The sequence below is a fragment of the Equus caballus genome, unplaced genomic scaffold, assembly GCF_041296265.1.
Source record: "Equus caballus isolate H_3958 breed thoroughbred unplaced genomic scaffold, TB-T2T haplotype2-0000440, whole genome shotgun sequence".
Lineage (NCBI taxonomy): Eukaryota > Metazoa > Chordata > Mammalia > Perissodactyla > Equidae > Equus > Equus caballus.
The window spans coordinates 1,804,699-1,814,980 of record NW_027222395.1 but is presented as its reverse complement, the minus strand read 5'-3'; positions in this window follow the sequence as shown (position 1 = coordinate 1,814,980).

Sequence of the window (10,282 nt, the reverse complement as noted above, 5' to 3'; positions counted from 1 at the left end):
CTATCTGTCCTCTTTGGCTAATCCACTGACATCATTAAACCTCGGTTTCTGGTTATCATAAAAAGTAGGAATAATAATAATTACTTCTTAAAATGGTAATGATCTTAACCTACAGACAGTGTGAACATACTTCTCACTTATTAGATATTATATATGTGATAATTACTCATCATTTATACATTTTCATCTCATTTTTACCATAAGAGTCCGAATTAACAACTAGAAGTGTAGTCTTAGATAGAGTTAAAAGAATCATGTTCAAACCTATTCAGCTTGTAATTTTCAGATCTAGCATTTGACCCAAGTTATGGGTTTGCCCTGGACTTATGTCATCAAGCTGTAAAGTATACTGGCCTATGTAACAATTATTCCAAACTTCAATTCCTGGTCAAGACATTTTACACACTTTTAGAGTTTTCTAAAAGATGATTGCCAGTTGTTCCCTCAATTTCTGGACTTGACAGATTTAAATAATTGTATTCCACAGGCGGAATTACTGAGGCTGTGAGAGCCATCTGATTTGCTCACGTTAGGGCTGAAACAAGTCATCCGGTCTCCATAGAATACAGACTCTTGTCTGAGATCCACCCAGATGCCCCTAATGCATCCTTTGAATGATGAAGTTTAACTTTTGCTTCATAATTTCATAAGCTCATTAAATTAACAACCACATCCACACATCCACACATAATACATTGCTAGCTGTACTACCTTTCATTCATTCTTGTATATTTAACTGAGTCCTACTTACATGTGTTTTGGAAATTACTACATGTCTATTTACCCTTGGGAAACTGAGCATCATTAGATAGTAAAAACTCTGTCCCACAAGACTTTATCAGTGGTGGTAGGGGCATGCTCACAATTTTAGATAAGGTAGAACATGACTGACCTGTTTATACAATATAAGAATGGTCTTTTGTTAATCCTATCCTATGCAGATGATTTGGTTAAACCATCTTTAAGACTTTAATTTAGAGAAACTTACAAGAGAAATATTTATTCTCCTCTCCAGGTTAGGAATACGCAATTTTCAAGAGCAATTTGTACTTGCTTTTATGTTTAATGTCTTCCTTATCTTCACTCTCCTTTAAATGATCATTTCCTTGCAAACTTTTGATTTATTTTAAAAATTTTTTTAGAGAGGGACAGGGTGTTTAATTGAAACTATGGCAGAATATTAAAGCAATAGCCCAACTTATTTTTGTTGAGCAATTAACAATTTCATTAATTGACCAAATAAAGGAACAGGTGGTTCTTTGAAGAAAATAGCAAGCACAGAATTTTTTTATAATTTGTTTTATAGTCATTTCTCTAATTTCAAATGTAACAGTATTACTACCAGGCCCTGTGTAAACTCATTTCCAATGTATGAATATAATACATGAATATAATCCAGGCTGATAATTGTTTATGCTCTCTTCATTGATTCAAGAATCATTATTTAAAAATAACCTTTATTTACCATTTATTTGGAAAATACATAGCACTACGTGTGCAGATCTGACAGAGGAGACTAAGAATATCAGTATTAAATCAAAAGTAATACCATATAGATTAGTTGAAACATACAAAGAGAATGTGTTACTATTGTATACAGTTCCAATGGACGGCTTTAGATGCAGATCTACAGCACTGGCTTCCTTCCTTTCCAACGGTACGTAAAGATGGCTCATTCTCACTAACCGAACTTTCTGAATATTTCTCATTGTCTGCTGTTTTACCATTTCTGATATACTTGAATTACTTTAAAAAAATTACAATAATAGCTAATATATTAACCATTTCAGCTCAGACACAGTGCGATGGTGACATACATCAGGCATATTGAACAAGGCTAAGCAGTCATTTAACAAAGATAACAGTTTTAGAATTGTATTCTTTGATTTCTGCTAACCATCATTTGATGTCCAAGGGAAAATTGAAATTAAAATTCTTAAATTGCTTTATTATAGATCCAAAACAAAGGGATTCATAGTATCTGTGTTTACTGGCATCAGCTTAAGATAACCTGATAAATTTCTCACTTACAGGATATCAATAAAGAGGATACATAACCTCTAGTATTTAAAGGCAAAGTGATTATACATAAACTCAAATATCCAAACTAAAAACAAAATACTGGATTATGGATTATTCTTAGAAATAGTGGCTTGATCATTATGTCAAGATTGGACATTAAAGCAGCTGAATAGATTGTATGTAAATAGAATAATATGCAATGATTAGCTCCTTAGTAGACAATCAGTGACTGCTATTTAAAGCAACCTTGTCAAAAATGTAGTAATATTAAATATCACTATATTCATTAAATATGACTCACTCATATTTGTCACCTATATTAAAAATTTGGCTATCACCCCTTACTAAGATTTCTTAATATGTATAAATAATAGTTTTTACCTTTATTTGATATAGCTCTTTTTACTCATAAATTATAAGAAATATAATTTAATCCCATTTGAATATTAGCCTCCTCCCTTCCCTATTTAACAAATGATGTTACTTATTATAAAGCAAATCCTGTTTCCTGCAGACAGTCTATGCATACCATGATTAGCAGTTCTGTGTTATGGCACCAAGCAAATTAATGGATGCAAGATAAATCAATTAATCTTACTTTCTGTTTTAGCATCTTTGTTTTTATTTTTCAATCCCTTTCATATTTTTACACTAAACAATATTATAAGCATATATTAAACACACATGCACCTCAATAGTTTGAGCAGTATATAGAGAGGTGATAATGGCTAGATAGAGCTATAAACATAAATATATGGCTATCTGTTGTAATTTACTTAAAAAGATGAATGTGTAACTTTCAGAAGTACATTTAGAATTTAATGATATAATTCAGTTTACTTCAACATTTCTCAAAGGTTTTATACGTAACAGATAACATTTTTAAAGTGTAGTATGATTTGGAAAATAAATTATAATTTGTAATCCCTCAGATAAAATAATTATTTTTAATTTTTAAGAGATGCATATTTTCTTATTTTAAAACAATCAGCAACATAGTATAAAATGTGTAACCCACCTATCTTATGAGTCTTTCACTTCAGGTTAATCTGTTTTATTTACAATTCCATCATTGTTTTTCACTTGAAAAATTTCCAATGAGGATTTGTCATACCTTAGTTCTGAGGCAGTTTGAGAGCAGAGTCATTCCAAAAATTTATAGTAAAAGTTTTTCAAAAATAAGAAAGTTGGGGGTGATGTCAGTGACATGGTGGAGTGAGCTCACCTGGGACTCTCTCCCCTCCAAACTACAACCAAAAGGAATTACTGAATGTCAACCAAAAATTCTAATAACAAAGAGATCATCAGAGACCCACAGCGGCCAAATGACGGAGGGTGGAGAGGCTGGAGCCCCCCTCAGAGGAGCTGGAAAGGGGTAAGAGAGAACGTCCTCCCTCCCCTAGAGACTGGGATTGCTGCTGTGGGAGAGGGAAGGAGCAGGGGAGGGACCGTGCATCCACGGGATCATCCAGGACTCCTACCACCTGTGCAGCAGAAACCCGCTAATGGGGGAAAGCTTTCATGTGCAGGGACCCCATCAAGCCAGGGCCCCAGGAAACCAGAGAGCAAGAGCTGATCGTAATCCAGGTCGGCAGGCAAGAGAAAGTGCCCCTCCTCCCCCAACCCATGCTGCACGCCACCATTGGGGCTGAAGGCGGAGGGCTCAGAATGTGTAGCTCTTGACCCCCATCTATTGGCAACAGGCTGTAACTGCAACCAAAAAATAGCATCATGTGCAAAAAACACTCCTCTACCATCCAGCAATTTATAAAAGCTCCAGACCAGAAGGAAAACAATAAAAACACAGAATTAAGTCCTGAGGACTTGGAAATAGGTAACCTAAGTGAAAATGAGTTCAGAGTAGCTATCATCAAAAAACTCAATGAGGTAAGGGGAAATATGGAGAAACAAGTCAATGAGTTCTGGAGTTACTTCACAAAAGAGATTGAAAGTATAAAGAAGAACCAATCAGAAATATTAGAGATGAAAAACACAATGGATCAGATAAAACAGAATACGGATTCCCTGAATGCCCATGTAGACACCATAGAGGAGCAAATTAGCATAATCGAAGATAGACAGACTGAATGGCTCCAAGCAGAGGAAGAAAGAGAACTAAGAATTTGAAAAAATGCAGAAAATCTCTGAGAAATAGCGGACTCAATGAGGAAATCCAATTTAAGGATTATCAGAATGCCTGAGGGCATGGAAAAGGGAAATTGATCAGAAAGAGTGCTCAAAGAAATAATAGAAGAAAATGTCCCAAATCGAGGGATTGAGGGAGAAATGTGTGTGGAGGAATCTTTCAGATCTCCTAGGTTTGTCAATGTAAAAAGACCTACTGCAAGGCATATAGTAGTAAAAATGGCAAAAATGAGTGACAAAGAAAGAATACTCAGGGCAGCAAGGCATAAGAAAATAACCTACAAAGGAAGCCCATCAGACTTTCAGTGGATTTCTCTACAGTAACCTTACAAGCAAGGAGAGAATGAAATGACATATTCAAAATCTTCAGCCAAGAATACTCTATCCAGCAAAAATATCCTTCAGATATGAGGGAGGAATTAAATCTTTCCCAGACAAACAAAAGCTAAGGGACTTCATAAACAAAGCAAAACAAAACAAAACAAAACAAAACAAAAACCTCCACTACAAGAAATCTTCAAGAAGGTTCTCATACCTGAAAAAAGAAAAATAAAGGGAGAGGGGGACACAAATCACAGAGTAGGGAGACAAATAGAATCAGAATAGGATAGAAAATATTCAACTATAGCATTAGGATAAAGGGAAGGAAACCACCAAAGCAAAGACAATCTTATCACTCTAACCACAAACTCACAACACGAGTTGGAATAAGAGATGACAATAATAATTTAGGAGGGGAGGAGGAAAGAGACTGAAACAGTATAGGCCAAGTAAGTAAGAGGCCACCAGAGAATGGACTATATTATACATGAGATTCTGAATACAAACGTCAGGGTAGCCACTAAACTGAAAAACAGAAGAGAAACACAAAATGTAAATAAGGAAAAATCTAAGAAACCGAGCATAAGAAATTGCAGAAGTCAATGGGTAGGCTAAAACACACAGGACAAGAAACAAAGGTAACGCAGGAGAACAGGACAATGAGTGACAGAATGACAACATTAAGCCCTCATGCATCAATAATCACCCTCAATGTAAACGGATTGACCTCTCCAATAAAAAGACACAGAGTGGCAAAGTGGATTAAAGAACAAGATCCAACAATTTGTTGCCTCCAGGAAATACACCTCATCCCCAAGGACAAACACAGGCTCAGAGTGAATGGGTAGAAGACAATACTCCAAGCTAACAGCAAACAAAAGAAAGCAGGTGTCGCAATACGTATATCAGACAAAACAGATTTCAAAATAAGGCTGGTAAAGAGAGACACAGAGGGACAATATATAATGATCAAAGGGACACTTCATCAAGAAGAAATAACACTTATAAATATCTATGCACCCAACACAGGAGCACCAAATTTCATAAAGCAACTATTAACAAACCTGAAAGAAGATATTAAAAATAACCCAATAATAGTAGGGGACCTCAACATCCCACTCACATCAATGGACAGATCATCCAGACTGAAAATCAACAAGGAAACAGTGGAGCTAAACAAAAAGTTAAAGCAGTTGGACTTAATAGACATATATAGGACACTTCACCCAAAAACAGCAGAATACAGATTCTTTCAAGTGCACCTGGAACATTCTCAAGGATAGGACATATGTTGGGAAACAAGGCAAGCATCTACAAATTTAAAAAAATTGAAATAATAACAAGCATCTTCTCTGATCATAATGCTATAAAGCTAGAAATTAATTACAAGAAAAAAGCTGAGAAAGGCACAAGGATGTGGAGACTAAACAATACACTATTGAACAAGGAATGGATCATTGAAGAAATTAAAGAAGAGATAAAAAAATACCTGGAGACAAATGAAAATGATAACATGCCATATCAAGTCATATGGGATACAGCAAAAGCTGTATTAAGAGGTAAATTCATCGCAATACAGGCACATCTTAACAAACAAACAAAAATCCAAAATAAGCAACCTTAAACTACACCTAACTGAATTAGAGAAAGAAGAACAAACAAAGCCCAAAGGCAGCAGAAGGCAAGAAGTAATAAAAATCAGAGTAGAAATAAACGCTATTGAAATGAAAAAAGTGGTAGAAAGGATCAATGAAACAAAGAGCTGGTTCTTGGAGAACATAAACAAAATTGACAAACCCCTAGCCAGACTCGCAAAGAAAAAAAGGGAGAAAGCTCAAATAAACAAAATCAGAAATGAAAGAGGAGAAATAACAACAGACTCTGCAGAAATACAACAGATTATAAGAGAATACTATGAAAAATTATATGCCAACAAAATGGATAACCTAGAGGAAATGGATAAATTCTTGGACTCCTACAATCTCCCAAAGCTCTGTCAAGAAGAAGCAGACAATTTGAACAGACCAATCCCAAGGAAAGAGATTGAAAAAGCAATCAAAAGCATCCCAAAGAACAAAACCTCAGGACCAGATGGCTTTCCTGGGAAATTCTACCAAAACTTTCAGAGAGGATTTAATACCTATCCTTTTCAAGCTATTCCAAAAAAGTTGGCAGGATGGAACACTTCCTAACACATTCTATGAGGCCAACACCACGCTGATACCAAAGCCTGACAAGGACAGCACAAAGAAGGAGAACTACAGGCCAATATCGCTGATGAACATAGATGCAAAAATTCTCAACAAAATTTTGGCAACTCTAATTCAGCAATACATCAAAAGGATCATACATCATGATCAAGTGGGATTCATACCAGGGACTTAGGGATGGTTCAACATCCGCAAATCAAACTATGTGATACACTACATCAACAAACTGAGGAATAAAAACCACATGATCATCTCAACAGATGCAGAAAAAGCATTTGACAAGATCCAACAGCCATTTATGATGAAAATTCTGAACAAAATGGGCATAGAAGGGAACTACCTCAACATAATAAAGGTCATATATGACAAACCCAGGCTGACATCATACTCCATGGGCAAAAACTGAGCACCATCCCCCCTAAAACAGGAACGAGACAAGGATGCCCTCTATCACCACTCTTATTTAACATAGTGCTGGAGGTGCTGGCCAGAGAAATTAGGCAAGAATAAGGAATAAAAGCAATCCAAATAGGGAGGGAAAAAGTGAAACTCTCGCTCTTTGCAGACGACATGATCTTATATATAGAAAACCCCAAAGAATCCATTGGAAAACTTTCAGAAGTAATCAACAACTACAGCAAAGTCACAGGGTATAAAATCAATTTGCATAAATCAGTAGCATTTCTATACTCTAATAACAAACTAATAGAAAAAGAACTCAAGAACATGATACCATTCACAATTGCTACAAAAAGAATAAAATACAAAAAGAATAAAATACCAAAATGAATAAAAATAAAATACGGGGTGAACTTAACTAAGGAGGTGAAAGACCTATACAATGAAAATTACAAGAGTTTTCTGAAAGAAATGGATGACGACATGAAGAGATGGAAAGACATCCCATGTACATGGATTGGAAGAATAAATATTGTTAAAATGTCCATTCTACCTAAGGCAATCTACAGATTCAATGCTATCTAAATCAGAATCCCAATGACATTATTTACAGAATTAGAACAAAGAATCCTAAAATTCATATGGGGCAACAAGAGACCCCGAATTGCTAAAGCAATCCTGAGAAAAAAGAACAAAATGGGAGGCATGACAATCCCTGACTTCAAAACATGCTACAAAGCTACAGTAATCAAACCAGCATGGTATTGGTACAAAAACAGGTGCACAGACCAATGGAACAGAATATAAACCTCAGAAATAAAACCACACATCTACGGACAGCTAATCTTTGACAAAGGAGCTGAGGGCATACAATGGAGAAAAGAAAGTCTTTTCAACAAATGGTGTTAGAAAAACTGGAAAGCCACATGTAAAAGAATGGAAATTGACCATTCTTTCTCACCATCACCAAAATAAACTCAAAATGGATCAAAGACCTAAAGGTGAGACCTGAAACCATACGCCTTCTAAAAGAAAATGTAGGCAGTACACTCTTTGACATTAGTATTAAAAGGATCTTTTCGGACAACATGTCTTCTCAGAGAAGGGAGACAATAGAAAGAATAAACAAATGGGACTTCACCACACTAAAAATCTTCTTGAAGGGAAATGAAAACAGGATTGAAACAAAAAAACAACCCACCGATTGGGAAAAAATATTTGCAAGTCATAATCTGACAAAGGCTTAATCTCCATACTATATAAAGAACTCACACAAGTCAACAACAAAAAATCAAACAACCCGATCGAAAAATGGGCAGGAGACACAAACAGACATTTCTCCAAAGAAGATATATGGATGGCCAATAGGCACATGAAAAGATGTTCATCATCGTTGATCGTCAGGGAAATGCAAATCAAAACTACACTAAGATATCGCCTTACACCCATTAGAATGACAAAAATATCTAAAACTAATAGTAACAAATGTTGGAGAGGTTGTGGAGAAAAAGGAACCCTCATACACTGCTGGTGGGAATGCAAACTGGTGCAGTCACTATGGAAAACAGTATGTAGATTCCTCAAAAAATTAAAAATAGAACTACCATACAATCCAGCTATCCCACTACTGGGTATGTATCCAAACAGTTTGAAGTCAGCAATTCCAAAAGTCCTATGCACCCCAATGTTCATTGCAGCATTATTTACAATAGCCAACACGTGGAAGCAACCTAAGTGCCCATCAACTGTTGATTGGACAAAGAAGATATATGTATGTACACAATGGAATACTACTCAGCCATAAAAAAGAAAAAAAATCGTCCGATTTGCAACAAAGTGGATGGACCTTGAGGGAATTATGTTAAGTGAAATAAGCCAGATAGAGAAGGACAATCTGTATGACTCCACTCATATGAGGAATTTAAAAATGTAGACAAAGAGAACAGATTAGTGGCTACCAGGGGAAAGATGGGGTGGGGGTTGGGCACAAAGGGTGAAGGGGTGCACCTACAATACCACTGACAAACAATAATGTACAAGTGAAATTTCACAAGATTGTAACTTATCATTAACTCAATAAAAATTTTTTTTAAATGTCAGATTTTTTTATTTGTTTGTTTAAAAAAGACAGCCAGGTTTATTCAGAAATAATATTCCTAAAATTTGTAGAAGTGGTCTTAATTTCTAACCGAGAATCAAATGGTCTTATCTATGTTTCTTTACTTCTGCTATGTGACTGTAGTTTAGACTCCATAACTAAAATTTCCTTATAAGACTTGTACATTAAGAACAAAAACAAATTTAAAAAGAAAATTTCCAAATAATATTTGATCACATAAACAAAAAAGTCAGTTTATGTAGTGCAATCAATACAAACTAGCTAGTGTATAATTTCTAAATTACTTTACAGATACAAAAATAGTAGGTAATTTACTACCAAAAAAGATAGTGTCTCTAAAGAGTTGTTACCTTCTGATTTTTAAAATCACATCTTATGTTTCCATCTAACATTTGGAAAAAGAGAGAAGTATTACAGATTTCATTCTTCTAATTTATTTTAACACAAATTACTTTCTGAACTCTTTATATTTATTTGTGTTTTTTATGTAACATAATGTTTCTTCATTGGCATCAAACACCAAAAATAGCAATATTGTTTTTCTTTCACTAAACCCCAGTGCCTGGTATAGCTTATGGGTGATTAAGCTTTGATAACAATCAGACCAAATAAATTATGGTTCGGAAAACTACTATTGGATATGGTCGTATAATAATATAAAAACAATTATGTTCAGGCATTATAAAAAATTAAATCAAACACCAACAATTAAAAGATTAAAAAGCAAAAAGATAATTTGTTATGGAGAATTAGAAGTGAATAGTGTCAGTTGTGCTTAGCAAGTAAAACTCTTGGTTTATTATTTTCTGGGAGGTAAATTTTTGAGTGTAAACATTTGTTTGAAAGATTCAATCAATGTTACATGTACCAGTCACATGGTGGAGACAGGTAATTTATGACAGAAACAGTGCAGCCACTTTTGAAACTAGAAGTGTGTAACAATTAACATGAAAAAGAACGTTAGTGGTCAATCAGTTACGTTAAAATATTTACTTTTATTATATATTATTCATGTAGAGAAATATTTAATAAAAGTACAAAGAGATAAATAATATATGGTCTATAC